This window comes from Choloepus didactylus, chromosome 19 (assembly GCF_015220235.1).
Source record: "Choloepus didactylus isolate mChoDid1 chromosome 19, mChoDid1.pri, whole genome shotgun sequence".
Lineage (NCBI taxonomy): Eukaryota > Metazoa > Chordata > Mammalia > Pilosa > Megalonychidae > Choloepus > Choloepus didactylus.
In genome coordinates, this window is record NC_051325.1 from 45,596,697 (window position 1) to 45,621,507 (window position 24,811).

The following is a 24,811-nucleotide window of genomic DNA, read 5'->3' on the forward strand; positions in this document are numbered from 1 at the left end:
AATCAAAATAGAGGTCAACCTGAGGATGAGGTAGTTGTGGCAAGAGACCAGATGGCCTATCGGGATGAATCAGAGTTCTCTTGCTTCCCATCTTTGCCCCCATGTAACTAAAGGCCTTCCAGGGTAATTCCCCAAACCTGTCAATCCTGAGGATGGCTGAGATGCGGTGGGAGCAGATTCCTAGACAGGAAGTCAAAGAATAGGGCAGGGATAGGGCCGGTTGACTTCATTCCTAGGGTCTATTAGAGTAGCCTTTGTTTGTACTGAGAGGGCTTCAAAAAGCAAAGGGTTATTTAGTATGTGAGTGTCATTGTCACCGGAAGCCAAGTGCTGAAGAAGTACTCAAGAGCCCCAGTTAAGAGAAGAATTGTATCTTCACTCTCTAAGGTGGAATTGGTGGGTAACATTCATGAAGGGAACTGCAAAATTTATAGTGGGATCAAGAGGGTAGCAGGGATCCCAACTCAGTTTAACTTGTGTCTACCCATGGGGTATAGACACGCCTGGGTATGGCTCTATAGAGCTGTTGGGATTGTCAACCAGACATCTATTTGCATGAGGATCTGAGGGGTTCCTGGAGAAAACGTACCCTAAACAAAGAGGGAACTAGAGAACAAGATGATCTACTGAGAGAAGCCCTTGTTCTGGGGGAAAGGCAACTCCTGAGTTCAGAGACAGGGCTTCCACTCACGTTTCTCTCCTGGCCCAGCCCAAGGGACATGTGTCTGAATCTTAGTGGGGGAGAGAGAGAGAGTGAGAGCCAGAGCCTGAACTCTAAAAACTGCAAATGGCAAACATGGAAAGACTGGAAGAGCTGCTCCACTAGATATTTGGCAAACCGGTCCTAAGCAGTACAGCTTTGGGTCTTTGTACGTTCCCCTCAGCAGCCTGGTACCCTGCTGCTCCAGTGCTTCTCAGCATCAGGGATAGTGTCTGGAGAAAGAAGCCATTGCCCAGCCGATGTATCGTACCCACTGGAGGGCAGCTGGAGCCAAAGAATATACCTGCAGACTTCTCAGTATAACCTCCCAGGCTTGTGAGCACATGAGACGCCCTTGGGCACTGGAATAATTGCTGTGAAGCTCTTGTCCGAGGGAAGTTCTGTGTTTGAAAGTGGAGTAAGAGTCATCAAAATACATGTTATTGGAGAAGGAATCCTCCAAGCAGAGGGAGTGGTAGAGCATGGAGACATTAACAGCTTGATAACTGCATCTTCCAGGATAGGCCCAGTTGCTCTCATTGAAAACATGTCACGCCATCTTCAGCTTCGTAGTGAATGTGCTGTGGAAATCCCTTGGCTGACACTTGCGTGCATGTTAAAGGAGCCCTGTTTCTTTAAATGCTGAGTCAAGCAGGGTTCAGCCTGGGGGCCTTTCCCTCTCTCTCTGTCCCTACCCCCTTCCCCTTCCCTCCTCTCCCCTCTCCTCCCCTCTCTTTTTCCTTCCTTTTCTCTCCTTCCTTTCCTCCCTTCCACCCTCCCTCCCTTCCTTCCTTTCCTTCTCTCCCCCCTTCCTCTGTTCTTTCTCTGTCTCTCCCCCCCCCTCTTTCCTGCCCTCTCTCCTTCCCTCTCACTCCCTTCCTCCCTCCCTTCTTCCTTTCCTTCAATTTATTCCTATTCAATTTCAAGACCAACTCCTCGCAGCAGCTACTTTCACACAAGCTAATGGCTTGTGCCTTCCAGGAGGAAAGTTCACAAATTGCAACAGAGTTTTGGTTTTTATTTTTCTGCAGAGCAGCAGGATCACAGAACCTGCAGGTTCACCTGCCTGCTGGGCGGGACAGAGAGAGCAGAGGGAGGGAGATGAAAGCCAAGCCGACCGGAAGAAAGGGCAGCGAGGGAAGCTCATTTAGCTGGGAGGAGACTTTGCTCTAGCCGCTCCGCTCGGGCTGGGGGGCATTTCCCCAAGCATGTGCTGTTTCCAGTGTCCAGATGGTGTCATTTGCCCTGAAAAACAAGTGACAGACAACATGGTTTTGCTGCTTAGAAATGAATGTGTGGGTCAGTGATTAGGGAAGGAATGCCCATGCCCATTATACCTAAACCGAAGAGATTCAACCATATGGGAAAACTGCCCTTGCCTTGCTGCCTTCCTGTTCATTTTAATATGCTATTTACATTTTTACCAGCTATATTTGCACAAATAGAACCTCTGCTTGCTTGGTAATTTACTTAGGGTACATACTGTATTTACATGGTGTAGACCAGAGTGGGAAAACTGGTCATACCAGTTGGGGCAGAAAGAGTGGAATGTTCATCTTGGTTTCCTCAGACCCACTGCCCTTGCTATAGGTGATGACACATAATAAACATTATATAATAATAGCAGTAGTAATTAACTCTGATAGAATGCTTTACTAGGTGGTAGGCACTATTGTAAGTGCTCACAACAGCCACATGAAGTATGGACTATTGTATCTCCATTTTACAGATGAGGAAACTGAGGCATAGAGAGTTTTTATAACTTACCTATAGTTAAACAGCTGGTATGTATTAGAGCAAGATGCTAGAGCCAGGATTCAAACCCAAGTAGTCTGGATCCACCAGTTTTTGTCCTGGTGTTACTCAATATAGAGACCTCTAGTGTAAGATGGCAGATTGAATTAATGCAATTGATTACTACCATTCTCTCCCCAAACTCTACTAAAGTAATAGTAAAGGGATTTTTCAAAGGTATTAATCTGCAAGGAGAAAGCGTAGGAGAGGAAATAATACCCTCAAGCACCAATAAAATTTTAGAAGCTGGAAAGCTGATGAATGAATGTTAATAAACTTAGTAGAACCAAAAACGGAATCCTAAACTGGAAGTGGGGAGAACCACGAAACAGCAACCTGATTTCACTGCAGAAACCCCCAAAGTTTCAGGAATTGGTGGCACTGGGTGGGGCTAAGAACAGGAATATTAGTTCAAAATCTCATGTGCAGATCCCTGGATCCCCTCCTCAATCCCAGAAGATTACAGATTTATTTTCTGGTGAAAGTAAAAAAGAGAGCTTCTGGATTTGGGGATGCCAGGTTCAGCTGAGGGCAGGGGTGCTCCAGGCTGAACACAGGGGAATTAGGCATAGGTCTGAATGTCGACACTTCCACCTTTCTCTCGCAGCTCCTGGAAAGCTGATAGCCAGAATTACACCCTCTAGGCAGGACTGTGGGAAACCCTTCTCTCTGGGCAATCTACCAGCCTATTAAGAAGGACCTAACAAACAGATCCAGGGGATCACCTTACAATGAAGTCCACAGACCACATTTCCCAGTCACGTGCAAAGAACTTCAGATCAGTTTTTATTGCTTTACTCTTAATATGATCAGGCAACACAAAACATTTGAGAAAAGCCTCCAGTGTGAAAGATAAACACCCAAACTAGCTTAACAGGTGCAATTTGGAGGAATTTGAGATGATGTAGGGAAAAGATAAGATTAGACACTGTAGCCATGAATGAAGGAGAGGGTGTTATAAAAGGGGGATCAATTAGATTAAAAAAAAAAAGAGGCCTTGGAAAAGAAAACTGTTACAATAGAAGGAAGTCACCTTCCTTGGATACTTGAGAAATCTGATTCCATTATGATTTTTAATTGTTTTTGTATGAAATAGAAATATCATGGTTTTACTCTCTGGAATCTTTTAGGATCTTCTTTTTGTCACCAGTGATCTCTTCAAAGATGTGATTTGGGATAGAAATATTTTCAGTGCTTGTGTTGGCCACTCTATGAAACTTTTGTTATCTGGACATGCATGCTTTTCTTTTCTGGGATAGTTCAGTTATTTCCAGTGTATTTCAATTATTTCATTGACAATTTCCTTCCAACTGTTCTCTCTGTTCTTTATTTCTGTAATTCCTATTATTCAATTTTTGGACCTCCTCATGGTGCTCAAATGCTCTCATATTTCCTCCCCTATCATTCATCTCTGTATCCTTTTGTCTTTCAGAGAGATTTCCTCACTGCTACCTCATTGCTGGTCAATCCTGGGTAGGAACCCCAGGAAGTCTGGGTTGAAAGATCCAGAAAGGCCAACCTGTCAGGGAGACTGTGGCCTCCCCGCATGGGACATCCATCCTCCTTTGGTGTGTGAGCTGTGAGTGTGGGAAACCCCTGCCTGGCTCTCTTGCTGCTGTTTTACTGCGACCCTGGTCAAAGCCTATTGCTCACAGCCCCTTGATAGCTTTCCTTTCCTCCAATCCAGATCTTTTCCATTTTGCCTCAACAGTGGGAATCTATGGATAGAGAATGGGAGAATTGGGGATGAAAGGCTTTCTTCTGAACCCTGGTATATGAATTCATCTCTCTACAGCCACTTTTAATCCTGACCACCCCCAAAGAACTGGATTCCATGAGCACCCAGCAAGTGACAGAGATCCAGTTTAGGCACACCCTCCTAAAAGCCAGGACTGTACAAGAGGCAAGGAGCAAGCCGACAGTCCCCTGTAGCCGTTTGAGGAATCATAACTCCTCAGGACCATGGGACAGGAGGATTTTTGTTAGGCCTCAGGTAACACACTGCTGCCTAGGACTTGCTGTGTCCTGGGATGCCAAAGGACTTGTTTCCTTAGCAACAGTAATCATGTGACAGGAACACACAGAGATCCGGAGATGTTGCTTAGCAACCATGCTGCACCTGCTGGGGCTCTGGGCCTGCAGCTTGGGCCAGGAAGCCTGGCTTTGAATGTGGAAACTCCCATCACTGCTGGCAGAAGGAGAAAGACCCAATTTGGGGAGGCCATGTTTTGGATCCGGGCTTTTTCAGGGATGGAAGGCATGCAGATGGGAACGCTGAGGCTGAGAGGACCAGCTGGAGAGGGGCGGTGGAGGTGGGAAGAGCACAGCTAGGTAGGAGAGACAGATAGCTGGGCTGCCGTGGCAGCAGTTCCTTGTCCAAACCACACTGGTCCATCTGAAGATGGGTCTCCAGAACCCTGAGGACAGATGCCTGGCTCAGGACACTCCCAAGGTCTTCTCAGGGAATCAAGCCAGAGTTCTGGTCTCTTTTAAGAGTCCAAGGAGAATTCCCCTCTGCTAGGAAGTGGAGCTCTTCACAATGGGTAGACACAGGTGGTCAGGAGGTGCAAAGAACCAGGCCTCAGGAACCCTGACTGTTTAAACCTCAAAGCCATTGGGAGCTGTCCATAGTTTGGGGTGCCCTCCCCACCAGCTCTCTCTCTAAGCTTCTGCCAGGGCTTTTTGACTCAGAGACAGTTAGGCTGTGGAGTTAAACTGCCTAGATTTGAATTCAGCTTTCCCATCCAAGGGCAAGGGACTAAATTTTATGTTTAAATGCTGTCTGTACAATGGGAGTGATAAGAGTGACCACCTGATGGACTGTTGTAAGAATTAAATGAGTTAACCCACATAAAAGTGACTATCACACTTCTTGGCATATAGTAGGTGTTCAGTAAAACCAATGTCATCATCATCACCACCACCATCCTAACTGGCCCAGGAGACAGAGTCTTTGGCCAGGTCCTCTTCAAACCTGCTTGATGCCCCTGGAACACTCAGGACTAGACAGTGGCAAGAACTCTAGAACCTCTGCATTTTGAAGTCCTCCTGCCCCTAAGAAGATTGCTGAGGATTTCAATATCCTTGACCAGTTGGGACTTTTAGTGAACCAAGTGCTCCTCTAACCCTTGCTGCCCCAAATACCTCCATCTTCACAACTGCTCGTAAAATCTCGTAAGTAGCATGTCACTTTAGGAGGCAGTGTGAGCATGGTTCAGAAGTCAAGCAGCTTTGGGTTCAAATCCCAGCTTCTACCATGAGATCTTGGACAAGTTACATCACCTCTCTGAGCCTTGGTTTTCTCATGTGTAGTACAGGAAAGTGCTAGTTCTGACCTCTTCGGTATGAGATATGCTGGGCTCTTGCTAAATGTTAGCTGTGTTAACACGTGTGATAGCTGGAGATAGGACCTAAGCTTTCTCTCTCTCTGTGGCTTAGCACCTCTATGAGCTGGCATCCAGTGAGAAAGTGAGGACCGAGGAGAGGACAGACTCCTACTGTCCCTCAAAGAGAGAGAGGAGGCAGTTAAAGAAGTTGGTGGTGCTGGTAGCTGCGGTAGCAGCTTTGCCCTCATGGACCCAGGACTCTGGCTCTGTGGGTCTCTAATGCTGAGAGAATCCTGGGCAGCCTGCCTCAGGCATGCTACTCCGACTGCCCTCTTCTCCAGCCAGCCCAGGCGAGGTCCCTCAACACTCCCCCTCTCCAAACCACGGCAAGGCTGGCACCTGCTTTTCCTCCTTTCTCAGCTGAACTTGTTCCCCAGATGACCCTACAGCTGTGTGTTTCTAAAATTAGCTGGATCCTGCGTTTGACTCTGATAATTAATTGCCCAAATGGAGAAAACTGAATAGTTAACTAGTTCACAGGATGATAATTAGCTTTTCTGAGCCCCTGTTACAGGCAAATAAAGAGGAGGATTGTTTCTCAATTGCCTTCATTAAAGGGAGTCCCTGTCACCGGGGTGCCCTGCCCCAGAGGCCCTTGGGGCCCTGTGAGCTCCTGGGGCTTCATCCCAAAATAGAGAGGCAGCTGGGACAGTAGAGCCCGTACAGTCTTTGGACTCTAACTGGCTTGGACTCAATCCCCACCTCCATCATTACCTATGTGACCCTGGTCATGTGACATGACTTTTCTAAGTCTCACTTTCCTCATCTGAAAATGGGAATAATTGTGTGTTATTACAGGGGTGTTATAAGCATTGAATGACATGATGTAAGTAAAGTGCTTTGTTCTTTGCTCATTGGTTGGTTTTTCATTGATAACGTTCTTCATAAAGTTCAATGTTCATTGATAAAGTGTTCATTGATTGGGAGCCATTTTATCATCATTATTATTGTGACCATCACAGAACCATGCCCCCTATTGTGGAAACAAAATAGACTTAATGTCAGACAGTGAAGCACATGCACAATGCAAGGGAACATTAAATTGCCCCGGACTCCTGATATTGGCTCTGTCCTTTAGTCCAAGGCTCTCCAAGTCACCATGTGGCCACCCCTCTTTCAAGCACATTATCTCTCCCTTCCTCCCCCCAATCCAGCCACAGCCCCTTGACCTTTAAAGATCTCATCTATTCCTCCCAAGCTCAGCCCCCTCTAGCATTTATCAATCTCTGCCACTTCTGGTATATAGGGATATACATGTAGAGGTCAAGGAGCCAGACTATCTAAGTTCAAACTCAGCTTGGGCATCTACTATGTTAGTTACCTTGTGCCTCGGTTTCCTCCTTGTAAAATGGCGTTAATAATAGTAGTACCTACTTTGTCAAATTATTACAGTGATTGGGCCTTGTAAATGCTCAAAAAGTGATATCTATTATCATTATCCAATTCTCATGCTGGGTTAGGTGAGGAGAAGTCCATGGATAGAGCAGAGGGAGGCAGGGCCAGGGGCCTTCAACTGGGCGTGGGCTCAGAATGAATATCTCAGGGACAATTAGACCATTTCCAAAGGGAAGATTAACTTCTCTTAGGTAACTATGTCATACCTTCTCATTTCTTCTCAACTCCCTCCAAGGCCTTCCCCAGATTCACTTGCAGCTGATAACATTGTTTCTTGTTTCGCTAAGAGGCAAGTGATTAGAAAGGAACCCCAACAAGTTCCCATCACCACATTTACCCCCTCCCAGGACTGTCCATATTCTGCTTTCCTCACTGTGCCTATCAATGAACTGTCTGCATTCTTTTCCAAGGCCAATCTTCTACTTTTCACTAGATCCCATCCTTTGTTGCTTACTCAAAGACATCAGTCCAGCACTTCTGCCTCCCTTTCCTGTATCATCAATATTTTTCTTTCTACTGGAACATTCCCATCAGCATAAAAACATGCTATTATTTCTACATCATAAAAACAAAATATAACTCTCTTGATTCTTATAACTCCTCCCAGCTACTTTCTCATTGCTTTGCTTCCCTTTTTATAAAAATATTTGCTGTCTCCAATTCTTCTCCTCACCTTCTCTCTTGAACCCACTCTAACCTGGCTTTCACACCCACCACTCTATCAAGACTGGATTGTTAAGATTACCAGTGTCCTCCATATTGCTAAATCCAGTGGTCATTTCTCAGTTTTCATCTTACTTGAACATTTGGTAGAGAGGAGCTAGTTGTTCAACGAATCTCTCTTCTTCCGCCTGGGCACTAGCTCGACCAAATTTCCCAGACTTCTGTGTAGTTGAGAACCCATATGACTGGGTTCTGGCAAGTGGAATGTGGGTGGAAGGGATGCACGCCACTTCCAAGCCTGACTCATGAAAACTTCCTGCGCTGGATATCTATTCTTCCAGAGACACCGTTCACCTTTCTCCTTCCCACTTTGTGCCTTGGAAGCCTAATCTCATTTGGGGCTTTATCAATGAGTCTCTGGTTTCTGGCTTGGTTTCATCAATGGGAGGTACCTGCAGGAGACTGGAGGGAGGGGAGAGAGTGAAGTCAGGATTTCTTTCCCCAGCTCCCTCCCTGTGGGGTTGCTTTGAGTTGACCATATTCTTCTACAGAAGGCCAAAACTTCAGTCAGGTGATCTGCCCCATGCAGTTCTTTCTCTCTCCAGGTTCCACATTCCCTTCTCTTGCTTCCTCAGACCCAGAAGCAGCAAGAGCTCCCTCCTACTACTATCTCTGCGCTACAGCAACATCGTTTGATAGTTTTCCTGCCCCTGCTCACCCCTTTATAAGTAGTCTTTTTATTAAACCTTCTCAAATTGCCCAACTTCAGTGTGTTCTCTATTTCTCGCTAGAACTCTGACGGATAAACTTCCATGCACTGTCTTCATCTCCTGCCCCCATTTGCTGGCTAGACAGTGACACTCAGAGCAACCTTGGAAGCCACTAATTGAAAATGACTCAGCCTCTGCCAACCTGGGACCCTGTTTGTTGTCATGGAGCAAAGAGCTGCTTCCCTCTACCCATCCCTTCCCTCTTCTGCCAAATGTACTTTACATGAGTGAGAAATAAATTTCTATTGTGCTATGCCACCGAGATATGGAGATGCCTCTATTACAGCAGCTAGTTCTGCTGTGACTAATACAATTTCTCTGCAGCATTTGGCAAAGCTGATGAATCTCTGTTCCTGGAAACTCTTCTTTTGGTTAGCTTCTGTGACATTACATTCTCCTAGTTTTCTTTCTATCTCAATGACTACTCTTTCTCAGGCTTCCCTGTTACTTCTTCCTCATATCCCCAATCTCTAGCTGTTGGATCTCCCCAGGCTCAGTCCTTGGTCTTCTTCTCTATCTATATTTACTCCATGGTGAGCTCATCTAGTCTCATGGCTTTAAACACTACCAAATTTACATCTCCCTCCCAGCTTCTTCCAAGAACTCTTGGCTTGTATAGTCAACTACTACTTGCTTGATACCCTCATTTAGGTGTCTGATAGCATCTCAAATATAACATGTCCACAATTAAACTCCTGACTTTCTCCTCCTGCCTTCCCCATATCAGTAAAAAGCAACTCCATTCTTTCAGTTTCTCAGACTAAAAGAATACTCGCAATTCATCTCTTTATTCCTCACTCCATATTCAATTTGTCAGTAAATTCTGTCAGCTCTACCTTCAAAATATATTCTGAATTTGACCAAGTTTCACCACCTCTACTAAATGAGATGAGAAGTAAAAGATAAAGTCCTGTAATGGCCAACAAGACCCTATATGATTTGGTAACATCAATTCTCTGATCTTATCCCCTGCCAGTCTTCCCTCCATTCACTCCTCCAGCAAAACTGGTCTCCTCGAGTTCCTTAAATACGCAGGTATACGCCATCTGCAGGGTCTTTGCACTTGTTCTCCTCTCATCCAGAAACACTCTAACCCCAGACAGCCAATGTGGTTCATTCCCTCACCTCTTTCGGGTCTTAGCTCAAATGTCATTTTATCAGAAATCCCTACTCTCGTGGCACTTACATTCCAATGGCCAGGAGGGGACAGACAACAAATAAGTAAAATATACAGTACACAGATGGTGATCAATGTCATAGAGAAAATAAAGCAGGAAGACAGTAGGGAGGTCTGCAAGAAAAGACGGTTGGCAATAGGATGGTCAGCTTAGAAAAATAACTAGACCAATAGGAAAAATGCATATTAAGGATATTCTCTGGAGTATTATTTTTAATGGTGAAAATTGAGAACAACAGTTTGATTTAATAGCTGATGGCATAGCTACACAACAAAATACTATGCTGCCATTAAAAAGGATAAGACTGATATAAGAGCATGTATATTATGATTCTAGTTATGTAAGTATATTGTACATAATCTGGAAGGCTGTACATTGAAGTTCCTGGGAACAGGAGTGGGTCTTTCACATTCACTCTTTTGTGCCATTCTTTCTATAAAATGAAATAATTTTGAAAAAAGAATTCCCAGATATTTACACATTCTGTGTGTATACAAAAACCATTTATGAGACACTATGCTAGGCAGTGGAGGAGATGAGGGAAAGAAGAATTAGTGCAGCTCTTGACTTGTCTGGTGAAGAGAAGGTAATGTTGGTTGGCTAGAGGGCATGGCCCTAATGGTGGGCTTTGTCCCCCAGCTGGTAGAGACTTTGGGAGATAAGGCAGCAGCCCCCTAAAGCCCAGCAGGGAGGGCAGACCTCTTACCTTGCTCCTCTCTGTCCAGCTGTTTTGAGTTTTCCCCAACCCTGGGGTACCAGCTGCTATTTCTCTCTCCTGCCTCAGCTCCCTACATGTACTCAGCATTTCCTACGAGTGTCCTCAGCTGCTGCCCCAACCCCACCCCCCCCCACCCCAATTCCCTAATTTGTGCCATACTTCTTTGAGTCTTCCTGTTTTCCCTGATGTGGTTCCCCCCACTTTTCTCTAGAACAACATTCCTTGGTTCTTCAAGATCCAGTTTGTGGTAGATTAGATTATAATTCAGCAAGTATTCACTGCTTCTCACTACACCTCTACGGGAGGAATGTACTACTTTGCACCTTGACTTTGGGCAAGTCCCAAGTTACTGGGACTTTGTGAGCTGCTTTGGCCAATGGGATGTTAGTGCACATGATGTGAGCAGAGGCTTGCCAGTACTTGGCGTGTGGGGCTTGGTCTCTTGCATGTCTATCTTTTGCCATGATAACAATATGCCTCAGGTAGCAACTAGTCCCAGGAGGAAGAGAGATGCATGGAATAGATAGCAAACAAACCTGGAGACAAGCTCATCTGAGCGCAGACAAGGTCAGGGTCAAAGCCAACTTCCATTCCCCTAAGAAACTCATAAATAGGTATTGTTGTTTGACAATGAGATTATTGCAACTGTTCGTTATGTAGCAATAGCTGACTGATGTAGCTCACATGGCCTCTTCTTCAGGCATCTGTCTGTTGTCCCTTGCTTGTTGTGTTATGGACTTTTCCCATCCACCTATGGTACAAGTCTAGCAAAGTCTTTATCATACTGTCTTATGATTATTTGATTGACATGCCTGTATCCCACATTGGACTCTGAGCTTGGAAGTGCAGGTAAATGCTCTGGGAGACCTTTGGTCAAATCCTCTTTGTGGACCTAAATATTCCCCTTGACACTAATAGCTAAAACTTGTGATTATTGAGCAAGTTATACTGCGGTTGGTGAGCATATATTGCAACAAGTAGAACATATAATTCTTGGTGTTCTCATGTTCCCATTGAATAATAGAGAGGGACCAGCCCACTGAACCCACCTCAAGTGAGGTAAAAGAATTACGAGTGGGCACCAGGGTCCATGATTTCTGCCATGGGGTCAAAACACCTCCCTCCTTTGAAGTAGTGGCCGCTGAACTAAAAATCATAAGACACCCAGAACTGTTTACATGTTTGAGAAAAGAAGTCTCAGCCAATGGAGGCCGAAGGCAGTGAGGGTAGAAGTGACTGTTGATTATTGCCTGGGTAGAGAACAAATGGTCAGTAGAATAACCTTTGATCATACTCTGTCTCTCGGTGTCTGAAAACTTCCACCTTATTGTTGGTTTTTTTAAAAGTACCAAAATTGAACTTAGACTAAAAGAGGGAATCACCCATGATTTGAAAAGTCTCTAAATCACCAGAGTCTACTTCAGGGTCATTACTAGCACTTGGCAAATGCTTAATATGGATAGATGCTGATGAGCACATCATGGATGAATGAATAATTAGGTCTGCAGGGGTCCCCTGTTAGGGATTAGGCATGGCCTCAGAGATCAAGACTCATACAAACCTACCCATCTGCAGGGACATTCCAGAAAGTGGGTGTCTTCAGGGACCCTGGAAAAACAAGTGTGACCCCATTTTAAATCTGACATTGTTATGAACTTAAAAGAAATCCAGATACATTGCAACATTGCTATAAAAACTGTTTTGTAAATATATCACAAGCCTTAACAATGTCTGTACCCTTTGACCTGAAATTCTGTATCAGGGAGCTCTGCTGAAGGAATTAACCAGAGATGTAGGCAGAGATGCAAAATAATGTTCATTGTGGTCATTCATAGTAGCAAAAAAACACTGACTTGTTTAGCCCCAACTGCTTTGTGACTGTCAGTTACTGTGGACACTGTCAAATTTGCTGTGTCATTTGTCTTCAAATGTCTGGCCACTTTAATTCAAAGAGGCCAGGATTGGGAAAAGGGATTGGGAGACAGAGAGGCAGAGGGAGAGGGAGAAGGGGTGAGAGAAAGACAGGAAAGGAGGAGGGAGGTAGGAATGGAGGGGGGGGCGGGCGGAGAAAGAGTAAGAGAAGCAGAAACAGGGAGGGAGACAGGGACAAGGAAGTCAGTTCCACCGAAGAGCACGTGGAGAATAAATGTTTGAGGAATAAAGACTCAAGAGGGTGAAAGAGCCAGAGAGGAGTGGATTCTGAGGCAGGAGCCTGCAGCCGAGAGGGAGGGCAGGGAAGGGGCAGGGTGGGCGGGGCGGAGGGGAGGAAGTCCCAGGGCTGCCCTGGCCTGTCAAGGGGTGGGGGTGGGCGATGCAGATCCCCAGGGTGGGTTTATAATACATCATCCTTTCTAGTTGTATCCCCCATCTCCCACAAACGCCTGTGTTTTCTGTGAGAGCCAATCCACAGACTATAACTGGGAAACACTGTTCTGGTGTTGTAGATGCCTTTGGATATTTTCTTGGGATGATTTTAGAACTTATCCTTCAATTATTTCAAGTTTGTCATTTCATTTGCCATTTCATGCACAATCCAGATCTCAGAGGAGGTTCTTTCTTCTCTTTCAACTTCTTGGTGGACTGCTGTGTGTGTGTGCAGGTAAGTGTGTGTGTGTGGTGGGGGCACGTGTATGGTGGATTATGTTGTCCTTCGTCTTCTCTGGTGCAGAGTTCCTGCTTCCACCGAATGAGTTCAGTTTCATGATCGTCTTGCTTTCCTACTGTGCTCCTCTGTTCTGCACTGCAGTCTCCCAAGCAGCTTTTAAATTTGATTCCCTCTACCCCAAACACCACAGCATGCAGCATTTGTGTGAGTAGGAGTCTTTATTGAAGGCTTTGTGCAATGGAGGGGTTTCATACTGCCATGCTGCTCAGTCCCTTTGCCACGGCAAACTCCAAGCCTCCACTCTTTACCACTCCTGGCTCCCTTCAGAAACCACCTCTCTCTTCAGTTTGAAAAAACAATTTAAGTCTCCACCTTTTCCTCCTCTCAAGGTCTACCTTTTCATACCCACAGTCATTAACAGAGCTGATAAACAAAGGGCTGCCCACTCTTTCCATTTTTTTAGTAGCAAAGAACCAGCAAGGACTTCTGAAATGTGAGGCTATCTTAGATTGAGCTCCCAGAAACAAGACTCTGAGGATACATACGAAACTTATTTATTTAAGAAGTATTTCCAGAAAAAAACTGGTTGGGAGGGAACGGGGACATGGGGCCCAGAAAGAAAGGGTGCCAAGCAAAGGTGTGGAATCAAGCAGAGTGCCAAGGAGGGTAAGTTTGGCTCACTCCCTCATGAGAACTCTGGGAACACCTTAAAATTGCCCCCATCAGAGGGCAAAGGAGCTGGAGGATTACACCCCCACATCTGTCAGTCTGTTAAGGGCTGTCCCTTGGGGGTTCTAAATTCCCAGGCTCTTGACCAAGAGATGTAGGTGTCGGCTGTTAGGTGTGAAAGCACACAGAGAGCTGGTGGGCACGGAAATGGGTCCAGGGCCCCGAGGGGCTGCGGGCAGAGCCCCAGCATGTCTGCAGCAGTCTTTCCTTCTCCCCTCCGAACCCCACCTCCACGAGGGGAAAGGGAGCTGGGTAGGAATCATGCCAGCCTATAGAAAGAGAAGCTGCCATCAGTGGGGATGTGGCACTAGCACGCTCACTTGCTAGGCAGGAGCTCTGCTTCCAGGACCTTCTCCCATTTTCTGACTCCTCTTGCCACAACTTAGCTGCTCAGGGTGACAACCGCCTGCAGGTTGCTCCCAAGGACAAGGAAAGGGTGAGCATTTATGCCGATGGGGAGCTGCCCTTCAGGAATCGCATGTGGAGGTGCTCAGCTCCCCTTCTGGACAGGGCTCCTCCGGCCATCTCTCTGGCAAGGCCCCAAGCCCAAAAAGGGGGGCAGTACAGGTGGTGGCTGCACTGTCCTCTTTCAAAATCTACCCCATCAGACTTTGGGCTGCGAGATGCAAGGGGCAAGTTACTATCCTGTTTGAGATACAGATCTCCTGTTTTTCCCATACTGGAAAAAGAGTGGGTGCAGTTGTTAGCCAATCCCGGGGCCTTTTGGAGGCCCTCTGCCTGGAGATGAGAATTCTTCTGTCTTCTCCACTTCAGAACTCAACTGTAGGCGTTGGAGTCGTACCCTCATTGACTCCTTAAGCCTGGGTGGGGGCTGCTGATGTGAACTTTGCTGTCCTGCATTTCTGGACTGCCCAATCTTGCCTCCCCTTCTTCCTTCCCAGGAATTAACTCTGCTAATAGGAAAAATTGGGGGGCAGGAGGGGGGAGGGATGCATTCAGTCAGTGCTTTTGCAGTAGACTTCTGCTTGTTCCGAATGCGCCTGACCCTCTCTTCTCAGTTCAACAGCAGCCCCCATTGCTACCCTCTGCAAAAGCGTCGCTGATTTCAACACGCACCTCTCTCCTCGCCATGTAACTGAATAATGTGCCACGCAGTCGGCCAGAGACACGGAGGCCTCTGAAAAGCAGGGGCTGCGGCAGACATCCAAGAGAGGCCTTGCAGACTTCCTGCAGTTTTCCATGCTTCTCCCCTCAGGTGCTTGTGAAGAGTCTAACATCTCTGCATTGTGGGGTAGCCACAGTGAGAACACATGCATTTATTTCCACCTCCTCCCCAAAGCCTCAAAAGGACAGTAAAGAGATTATTTTTAAAAGCATAAATGCACAAGGACAAAGAATTGGAGAGGATTCAGCAGCAGATGATAGATGTCAAGAAAATTTTGGAAGCTGGAAAGTCAGTGGTGACTGGTTTAGAAGGGCAGAGAAAGCTGGAATTTAAACCCAAAAAGGGGGGTGGTACACAGTAAAAAGAAGCAAGTGGATTCCTTGCTGTAGAACCCCAGTTGGAAGGTGGGGATGAGGGGTGGGGCTGAAAACAGGAGGGATGTCTTGGCTGTCTGTCTGAGGAACAGTTAGATTCCTAGATCTCCACTCCTACCCTTCCTGCCCCACCAGCCAGGGGATACCCATGTGGAAGAAGATGGGGGGTTCAAATGGAGAGCCTCTGCATTTGGGGCAATAGACACAGTTGAAAAAAGGAAACTCTACTGAAAACAGGGGCATCAAGTGAAAGATCACCCGTGAATGGCAAAACCCCCAACTCACTTTTCCCACTCAGCAACCAGGCTTACACATGCCGGGAAAAAGAATGGAAGATTCTTCTATGGGGAAACTGAACTAGCCCAACAGAAAAGACCTACTAACGTCTGGTGTTTCCCCAGTGAAACCGCTGGGTGCCCACCCGGTCACGCTGCTGTGACAGCAGGAAAACCCCCTCCCATATGCATAGGACTCCAACTCGGCATTTCTAGAGCTTTCCTCTGCTCTCTCTGAGCAGACAGCTCAGGATCACATGGCAGCAGAGGGGAGCTTCTAACATGAAAGACAGAGACATAATCAATCACCCACCCAGCCAACCAAATGAGGGGGAAACACAGGGAAAGCAGGAAGCAAAAGAAAATTTCAAAAATTCTAAGTCATATATATGAAAACAAAACTACCGATAAGCTATAAAAAGGAGCATCTAGAGACTAAGATAAAGCTCTTGAAATTTCAGATATGAAAGCAGAAATAAATTCAATAGGTGAATTAGAGGTTCATTTGAGGAACTCTCTGAGATAGCAGAAAACAATACAAAGGAACAGAAAACAGGAGAGATGTGGTAAGAAAATTCAAGGCTCAGCCCAGGAGATCCAACATCTGATTAATGTAAGTCCCAGAGAGGAGAGACAAAATGAGGAAAGGAAATTATCACACTAACATACATGATAGGAAGAAAAAAGGGAAATACTCTAATGACCATTGTTGGGAGAATGGATAAATTGTGGTACCTTTACATAACAAAATGCTACACTGCAAGAAAAGTTAATGAACTCGAGCTATGTGCATAGATGACTTTTAGGAGCAAAGTTGAATGAAAGGCAAGCCAAGGAGAATAAGACAGTGTCATGCCAGTTTCTGATGTTCAAAAACAAGCAAAAGTAAACAATGTACAGTTCAGAGACATACCCATACTTAATTAAACAATAAAGAAAGGCAAGTGAATTAGAAAAAAAATCATGTGGCTGGCAAGGGGCGAGGGCCTGGAGGGCAGTGGGAAGGCAAGGGGATGGGATCAGAGAAGAATATATGGGAAGCTTCAAGGTTTGGTAATATTCTATTTCCTAAATTGGGTGGTGGGTTCAGACAATTGGATTACTACTATGTTTCATAACTTATATTACTCATAATATTTTTTCTCAATATTTCTTTTTTTATTGTGGTAAAATATATGAAACAAAATTTCCTATTTTCATCATATAAAATTTAGTGGGATTAATTATATTCACAATGTTGTGCATCTGTCACCACTATCTATTTCTGAAACTTTTCATCACCCCAGATAGAAACTCCATACCCATTAAGCAATAATTTCTCCTTCTTCTCTCCTCCCAGCCTCTGGTACCCTGAAATCTACGTTCTAGGTACTTCATCATACAATATTTGTCCTTTTGTGTCTGGCTTATTTCATTTAGCATAGTGCTTTCAAGATTCATCCATGTTGTAGGAGGTATCAAAATTTCATTTCTTTTTACTGGCCAAGTAATATCCTATTGCATGCATATATCACATTTTGTTTATCTATTCATCTGTCAGTGGATACTTGGGATGTTTCCACCTTTTGGCTATAGTGAATAATGCTGCTATGAACATTGGTGTACAAGTATCTGTTTGAATCCTGTTTTCAAACCCTTGGGGTGTGTATTAGTTAGGGTTCTCTAGGGAATCAATGAGAGGTGTCTATGACTATAAAATTTATAAAAGTGACTCATGCAACTGTGGGTATGCACGAGTCCAAATTCTGTAGAGCAGTCAGCAAACTGTCAACTCCAAGGAAGATGTCCGATGAACTCCTCAGGAAACGAACCGGCAACTTCGACGAACTCCTTAGGAAATGCTTCGCTGGGCAGCCAAAGAAGAAGTGAAGGTTCTCTATCTGTCTCGCTTATAAGTCTTCAACTGATATAATTGGATTAAATCCAGCCAATTGCATTCTCTCATTGTGGAAGACATGCCGTTTGGTGAGTCATCAGTCACAGCAGCAGTCAATTAACTGATGATTTAATAAACCAGCCTGTTGGTTTACTAACCAGCCAGCCACAAACGTCCTTGCAGCAATTGTTAGGCCAGTGTTTGCTTGACCAGACAGACAGTTGGATACTATCACCTGGCCAAGTTGACACATGAACCTAACCATCACAGTCCACCCCTTGTCAACTTGGCAGTTATACACATCACCTAAAACCATACTTTATCTCTAAGTAGATAACAATAACAGACATATATTTTGCCTAACAATACTCCACTGTGCAGCATACAAATGGAAACACACTAAATCTCTCCAGAATAGGGTGCAAGTCCTTGGGTGACATTAGCTCTTAAAATTTATTTCCTTTATCTTAAATACAGCAAAATGAACAGTACAGGTTATGCCGTATGATAAGGGGATAAGACAGAGAAGAAAAGATATTTGCTTTACAGGCAAATACAAACATAATCATAACAAAACAAGGAGGAAATATTCATGCCTTCATAATCCTCATTTCTGTAACTGGTCACGTGGTCATAGTTCATATTTATCACTACCTTCTTCCACTACCCATTCCATGTTCCCTTTACCCTCAGCAAGCACTTCAGCTGGCCATGGTTCTTTGCCTGGTGGGGTGACCCAAACCTTCATTCCTGAAGTTTCTTGGCCATTGGTAGTCCTGCCTGGATTGGGTTGTTGCAGTTTTCCATTGACTTTAATCACAGGGCATGGTAGTACTAAGAGATGCCCTAGGGAATCTCCTGTATTCCAGGAAAACTCTTCTTTACTTCCATTGTGTAGTTGCAGTGCTATTTCCCCTTGATAGTCAGGATCAATCACCCCAGCCAGTACAGTAATCCCCTTCCTTGCCTGTTGATTCAGAGGCATAAGAAGACCAAAGTGGCCAGGTGGCAGTCTTAACTTCCAGTTCAATGGGATTATTGTTGTGTTTCCTAGTGGAAACACTACTCCTTTTGGAATCAAGACCTGTAGACCAGCAGAGCTTAAGCTTGCAGGGACAGGAAGCAAAAATTTCCCTAGTGGATCACTAGGAGTGATAGTGAGTGGTGCCACTCCTGGTTTCCACCCCTTGATTCCTGGACCCATGAATCCTGGCTATGGGAGAAACAGCACCATGGAGTGGATGCTGATTCAGAGCATACACAGCCTCCTGGAGAACACTGCCCCTACCCTGCAAGGTATTGCCACCTAGTTGGCACCATAGTTGAGTCTTCAACAGGCCATTCCACTGTTCTATCAACCCAGCTCCTCTGGATGATGGGGAACATGGTAAGACCACAGAATTCCATGAGCATGTGCTCATTCCCTCACTTCATTTGCTGTGAAGTGAGTTCCTTGGTCCGAAGCAATGCTGTGTGGAATACCATGATGGTGGATGAGGCATTCTGTAAGTCCACAGATGGTAGTTTTGGTAGAAGCATCTCGTGCAGGGACGGCAAACCCATATCCGGAGTATGTGTCTATTCCAGTAAGAACAAATCGCTGCCCCTTCCATGAAGGAAGTGGTCCAATGTAATCAACCTGCCACCAGGTAGCAGGCTGATCATCTCAGAGAATGGTGCCATATCGGGGACTGAGTGTGGGTCTCTGCTGCTGGCAGACTGGACACTCAGCAGTGGCTGTGGCCAGGTCAGCCTTGGTGAGTAGAAGTCCGTGTTGCTGAGCCCATGCATAACCTCCATCCCTACCACCATGACCACTTTGTTCATGAGTCCGTTGGGCAATGACAGGAGTTGCTGGGGAAAGAGGCTGATTGGTATCCCCCAAACGGGTCATTTTATCTACTTGGTTATTAAAATCTTTTTCTGCTGAAGTCACCCTCTGGTGAGCATTCACATGGGACACAAATATCTTCATGTTGTTTGCCCACTCAGAAAGGTCTATCCACATACCCCTTCCCCAGACTTCTTTGTCACCAATCTTCCAATCATGTTCCTTCCAAGTCCCTGACCATCCAGCCAAACCATTAGCAACAGCCGAGTAATCAGTATACAGACGCACCTCTGGCCAGTTCTCCTTCCAAGCAAAGTGAACAACCAGGTGCACTGCTCGAAGTTCTGCCCACTGGGAGGATTTCCCGTCACCACTGTCCTTCAGGGACATTCCAGAAAGGGGGTGCAGTGCTGCAGCTGTCCACTTTCGGGTGGTGCCTGCATATCATGCAGAACCATCTGTAAACCAGGCCTGAGTCTTCTCTTCCGCAGTCAACTGATTGTAAGGAACTCCCCAAGATGCCATAGCTGTGGGCTGGGAAAGAGAAGGTAAGGTGGAAGGAGTGGGGGCCATGAGCATTTGGGCCACTTCCTCATGTAACTTGTACCTTCAGGACCTGCTCGAGCTCTATCTTGTATATACCATTTCCATTTTATGATGGAGTGCTGCTGTGCACGACCAACTTTATGACAACACCCAGCTCATGATAGGTAACTCAGGTCTCATGGTAACTTGGTGGCCCATGGTTAAGCGTTCTGTCTCTTCTAAGGCCCAGTAGCAGGCCAACAGCTGTTTCACAAATGGAGCGTAGTTATCTGCAGAGGATGGTAAAGCTTTACTCCAAAATCCTAAGGGCCTACATTGTGATTCTCCTATAGGAGCCTGCCAAAGGCTCCAAACAGCATCTCTATTTGCCACTGACACTTCCAGCACCATTGGGTCAGCTGGATCATACGGTCCAAGTGGCAGAGCAGCTTGCACAGCAGCCTGGACCTGTCGCAGAGCCTCATCTTGTTCCGGTCCCCACTCAAAACTAGAAGCTTTTCTGGTCACTCGGTAAATGGGCCGGAGAAGCACACCTAAATGAGGAATATGTTGTCTCCAAAATCCAAAGAGGCCAACTAAGCATTGTGCCTCTTTTTTGGTCATAGGAGGGGCCAGATGCAACAGCTTATCCTTCACCTTAGACAGAATATCTCAACAGGCCCCACACCACTGGACACCTAGAAATTTTAATGAGGTGGAAGTCCCCTGTATTTTTGTTGGATTTATCTCCCATCCTCTGCCACAAAAATACCTTACAAACAAATCTAGAGTAGTTGCTACTTCTTGCTCACTAGGTCCAATCAACATGATATTATCAATATAATGGACCAGTGTGATGTCTTGTGGGAGGGAGAAATGATCAAGATCCCTGTGGACAATATTATGACATAGGGCTGGAGAGTTGATGTAACCCTGAGGTAGCACAGTGAATGTAAATTGCTGGCCTTGCCAGCTGAATGCAAACTGTTTCTGGTGGTCCTTACTGACAGCAATTGAGAAAAAGCATTTGCCAGATCAATAGCTGCATACCAGGTACCAGAGGATGTGTTGATTTGCTCTAGCAATGATACCACATCTGGAACAGCAGCTGCAATTGGAGTCACCACCTGGTTAAGCTTATGATAATCCACTGTCATCCTCCAAGACCCATCTGTTTTCTGCACAGGCCAAATAGGAGAGTTGAATGGGGATGTGGTGGGAATCACCACCCCTGCATCCTTCAAGTCCTTAAGCATGGCATTAATCTCTGCAATCCCTCCAGGAATCTGGTATTGCTTCTGGTTCACTATTTTGCTGGGCATGGGCAGTTCTAGTGGCTTCCACTTGGCCTTTCCCACCATAATAGCCCTCACTCCACAAGTCAGGGAACCAATGTGAGGATTCTGCCAGTTGCTGAGTATTCCAATTATGCATTCTGGCACTGGGGGAATAATGACAGAATGGGTCTGGGAACACACTGGACCCAAGGTGAGAGGGACCTGAGCTAAAAACTCCATGAATCACCTGACCTCCATAAGCCCCAACTCTGACTGGTGGACCAGAGTGACGTTTTGGGTCTCTGGGAATTAATGTCACTTCTGAACCAGTGTTTAATAATCCAGGAAATATCTGATCATTTCCTTTTCCCCAATGCATAATTACCCTGGTAAAAGGCCATAGGTCCCCCTGGGGAAGGCTGGGAGGAAGATTAACAGTATAAATTTTTGGCAGTGTAACAGGGTCCTTCCCCAAGGGTACCTGGCCTTCCCTTCATTCAAGGGGCTCTGGATCTGTAAACTGTCTCAAGTCTGGGAATTGATTAAGGGTCTGTGACTCTGATTTTGCAATTCAAGGGAGACTTTTGTTCATGTGACCTAGAATTCTTCTGCCTATATAGTTCAAACAAGAATTTAGTCGATTGCCCATCTATTTTACTACTTGGTACTCCATGATCCACTAGCCAACGCCATAAGTCTCTGCGAGTCATATATTATTTTGATTGCTGCTTTGAGCCTGTTTTCCATTATGGTAGCCACGCCCACCTTGTCTGTGGCGATTAACTGCAGCCACTTGGCTTCTGCCGACTCAGGACCCGATTATCCCCATTGTGTTTAAGGATTCCAGCTCAGTGACAGCAGTTCTTACAGTAATATCTGACCTACAGAGAAGGGTGACTACAGAGCTCTTCAGGGATGATGGAGCTAGTCTCACAAATTTATTCCTTACAATCCTGGTAAAAGGTGTGTCCTCTGGACATTCCAGGGGTGTGTGAGCAAGTCTTCCATGATAAATCCACTCTAACATTCCAATCTCTCTAAGCCTTTGAATCTCCTCCTCCACATTATACCAGGGCAGTGCTGGCATTTCAACCTCTGGTAATGCCGGCCACCTTTTGACCATGTCTCAGCCAACCACCCAAACAAACTGTTAACACCCTTTCTAACCCCTCGAGCTACAACAGTGAATGCAGAATCTCTGCTTAGTGGGCCCATATCAGTAAATTCAGCCTAATCCAATCTTATATTCCTTCCACCATTATCCCACACCCTTAATATATATTACCACACATATTCCCCTGGTTTCTGTCTGTATAAGTTGGAAAACTCATACAGTTCCTTTAGAATATAATGTACCTCTTCATGGGTCACACTTTGTATCTCAACCTTTGGGGTCTGTTGGGACTTTAGTCTAGTTATAGGTCTTGAAGCAAAGACTGGTGGTGGGGGTGGGTCATGAAAAGAGTTAGAATTATCCCTCAGGACATTCTGTTGCATTTTCATCTCTTAAAACAGGATTAATCTCTCCAGACAGAGGAGTGAGGGCTGCTTCCTCAGGGGAGGTGATTACAGGATTAGCAGGCACTGAAGGGTTAATCTCCTTAGGTGGGGGTTGGGTGGCAGGCTCCTTAGGGCAGACTGGAGGTGGGGAAGCTGTTTCCTCAGGACAGCCCTCTACAGGTGAATCTAATAATGACTCAGCAGAATCCAGGGTTCCAATGTCCTCATGCCATTATTATCAATCTATATGTCCCCATCCCAAGTTTCCGGATCCCATTCTTTTCCAATCAATGCCTTTACTTTAACAGCAGACACCCTGAGAGGTTGAGATTTTAGTTTATGTTGTAAATCTGCTACTCGCACAATGAAAGTTTGCATCTGGTTTTCAGAAACTTCAAGTCTGCGGGCACAGGAAATAAGATTTTCTTCCAGGGCACACATAGAAACCTCTACATCTGTCATACGGTGTTTAAGTTTTGAATTTGAAGCCTTTAGCTTGTCCCTTTCTCTTACAACTTTATCCAAAGTATCTAAGAGCAGCCAGCCAACATCATTATACCTCTTAATTCTACAAAACTCTGTGAAGGTGTCAAAAACACTGTCACCCAGAGCCTTGCTTCGTCCTAGAGTATGATTCGGAGAATCAAACGGTGCTATTTTATGTATCTCCTTTGCCAACTCATGCCATGGACTGTCAGTGCCCTCTTGATTATTGGAAATAGAGTCATTAGTGCCTTTGAATCTAATCAAGTAGAAAACAAATTGTATAAGCCCATTTGAAGATTCTGTTTCTCAAGAATCACTCTGGTACCAAGTTGTATTAGTTAGGGTTCTCTAGGGAAACAGAATCAGTGAGAGGTGTCTATGACTATAAAATTTATAAAAGTGACTCACGCAACTGTGGGTATGCACGAGTCCAAATTCTGCAGAGCAGTCAGCAAACTATCAACTCCAAGGAAGATGTCCGATGAACTCCTCAGGAAACGAACTGGCAGCTTCAAACAACTCAGGAAACACTTTGCTAGGCAGCCGAAGAAGAAATGAAGGTCCTCTATCTGTCTCACTTACAAGTCTTCAACTGATATAATTGGATTGAATCCAGCCAATTGCACTCTCTGATTGTGGAAGGCACACCCTTTGGTGAGTCATCAGTCACAGCTGCAGTCAATTGACTGATGATTTAATAAACCAGCCTGTTGGTTTACTAACCAGCCACAAATGTCCTCACAGCAATTGTTAGGCCAGTGTTTGCTTGACCAGACAGCTGGGTACTATCACCTGGCCAAGTTGACACATGAACCATCACAGGGTGTCTACTTGGAAGTGGAATTGCTGGATCATATGGTAATTCTATGTTTAACTTTTTGTGGAACTGCCCAACTGTTTTCCACAGGAGCTGTGCCATTTTACATTCCTACCAGCAATGCATGAAGGTTCCAATTTTTCCACGTATTTGCCAACACTTATTTTACATGATTTTTATTATAGCCAACCTCTTAGGTGTGACATTCTTTTATGTATATCAAATGTTTCTCTCCCTCTCTCATTCTACCCACCCATCCCCTACTCCCCCCACCACAAAGAAATAATATTAAAAAAATTCCTGCATTGAGCATGTGAATTTCCAGATTAAAAGTTCCCAAGGGTCCAACACAGTGAAGAAAAAAATTTATACCAAAGCATGTTTTTATCAAATTTCAGAACAGAGATAGAGTGAATACCATAAAACAATAAGAAAAAACAGTCCACATACATAAAACCAAGAGTCATAATTGAGATAGTCTTGTCAGCAAGACCATCTTGTTGAAAGCTAGAAGATAGTGGACCTTTTAGATTCTGAGGGAACAAGATTCCAGCCTAGAATTCTAGACCCCTCAAAGTAGCAACGAGAGAGCAGAATTAATTAAGGCAAATCCAAACAAGACAGGTCTCACAATTTTATCTTTCATGCATGCCGTCTCAAAAGCTACTAGAAAATGCGCTCTGCCAAAATGAGCTAGCAAACAGGAAAGAGGAAAATATCAGAAACCAGGACGAGCATTCCAGTATGGGAGAGAGACAAAAATAATATAAAGGATGTCGTCCAGGG

General features: G+C 45.2%; 1 long non-coding RNA gene across 1 annotated transcript; it reads right to left on the reverse strand.

The window, feature by feature from the left end:
• Positions 1 to 1,705: 1,705 nt before the first annotated feature.
• LOC119515613 lies at positions 1,706 to 23,665 on the reverse strand. The gene is made up of 3 exons (XR_005213106.1): positions 23,617 to 23,665; positions 12,170 to 12,212; positions 1,706 to 1,945 (listed from the first exon to the last, which is right to left on the reverse strand). It is a non-coding gene; the product is annotated as an uncharacterized LOC119515613 (long non-coding RNA).
• Between the last annotated feature and the right edge of the window lie 1,146 nt (positions 23,666 to 24,811).